Source organism: Lactuca virosa, chromosome 6 (genome assembly GCF_052849685.1).
Source record: "Lactuca virosa cultivar CGN04683 chromosome 6, Lactuca_virosa_CGN04683_v6, whole genome shotgun sequence".
NCBI lineage: Eukaryota > Viridiplantae > Streptophyta > Magnoliopsida > Asterales > Asteraceae > Lactuca > Lactuca virosa.
The window spans coordinates 58,610,448-58,612,608 of NC_136431.1; positions in this window are offsets into that span (position 1 = coordinate 58,610,448).

The window sequence follows — 2,161 nt, forward strand, 5'->3', positions numbered from 1 at the left end:
GTGGGTATTACATGAACCCTTCAACACAACTGAACACCTGAAAGTAAAATATATACTAGTTTATTGAAATTTCTAGCAAAACACAACTTGATACTATTATAAAGTCGTGTGTCCTAATCCTCTCATGATTATATCTAGGCCAACTCCCCAACCTCTTGAGATGCGGCTACACTTCACAGGCACGTAGGTAATTCCTTTACTTCATGTATCTGCATAAACAGTGTATCAAAGGAATTATTAAGAACTTATACTTCATTCTGGTCAACTTACATAACCGAACACATACTCGGGATGTACTTCATGTGTTCCGATTTATAGGTGTGATCTTTCCACATTGAATTCAACTCCTAATGTCATATTATAAGGGAATTGGGTGTCTCGACATTACAGAATTAAATGGACTTTAATCCCATCCATGCAACAGACTTGTGCACTAATTCTCTTGTCAGACACTTAGTCAAATGATCTGCCAAACTTTGTTGCGATTTCACAAACTCTATCGAAATCATACCATTCATGATTAGTTCTCTAATCATACTATGTCTAACACCTGAGTGTCTAGACTTGCCGTTATAAACCTTGTTATATGCCTTAGCCAAAGAGGCTGCATTATCACAAAGGATAGATATAGGTGCTATCAGCTTTGACCACAAAGGAATCTCATAGACTAAATTCCTTAGCCATTCTGCTTCTTTACCAGCAGTAGGTAACACAACAAACTTAGATTCCATTGTCGATTTTGAAATCCAAGATTGCTTCTTGGAAGCCCAGGAAATGACACCTCCCCCAAGCAAGAACACCCAACCAGTTGTTTAGGAATGGTCCCCCATGTTGGTTATCCAATTTGCATCTGAATGACCTTCTAAGACTGAAAGACTTACCAAGTAACTCAATCCATAATCCATGGTTCCCTTGAGATTCTTAAACACTCTATTGACCGATTGACAATGTTAGCACTAGGGTTACTGGTATATCTGCTCAATTTTCCCACTACATAAGTAATATCAGGACTGGTACTTGTCATTGAATACATCAAGCTACCAATATACTTAGAGTATTCTAATTGTGAAATAGGAAGGCCATTGTTAGGCATTAATTTCACACTTGAATCCATAGGAATGCTTACATGAGAACAATCACTAAAATTGAACCTTTTGAGAATTTTCTAAACATCATGACTTTAAATCATTACAAAACCTTGTTCAACCTCTTAATTATTATACCAAGAATTACATCATCCTCTCCCAAATCTTTCATGTAAAGTTAAGATGACAACAATTGCTTTTTTTCATCTATTTGATCTTGGCCAGTACCAAAAATCAACATGTCATCTATATATAAGCAAATGATCATGCCTGCACCAGTAGCATCATTAAAGATACTATAAACACATTTATAACATTGGTTTAACTTGAAAGTAGATGACAAAATAGCATCATCAAACTTTTGATGCCATTGTTTGGGTGCTTGTTTCAACCCATACAAAGATTTTACCAGTTTACATACCATATGCTCTTTACCGGGCATTACGAAACCTTCTGGTTGTTTCATGTAAACTTCTTCATCTAGTTCACCATTTAAAAAGGTTGTTTTAACATCTATTTGATGGATAATCATATTGTGGATACATGCAAATGCAATCAACAATCTAATAGTAGAAAAGCGGGCAACCAGAGCATACGTATCAATATAGTCAACAACGGGTTTTTTCCTAAAACCTTGAATGACCAACCGGGATTTGAACTTTGTAAGGTCACACCTTATGATCTAATGAGTCAAACACATAACATGCTGATCCATCAACTTCAGCGTGTCGATAGCGCCAACACCAACTTAACAAGTTCAACAACATCAGCTTATAGAATAGTTGTTCGATTGTAATCTTTTGTATATTAGCCTGTTACTGTAGATAAATTAAGAATATATCAGATCCCATATCTTTATGATAAGATCGGTTCTTAGTATGGATTAAATTCAATCCTATCAATCAAGGGATATACATGTACATATTAGTATATATACAAAATTAGGGCTAACCCTAATGTTCTGTTAGTGTTCGTGGCTTTGTGTCAATTGTCTTCGTGACAAACCCGTCTTCATTGTGAAGACGAAATCTATTTTCTTGGTGAAAGAAACATTTGGAGAACTTTTGTGTTATTTA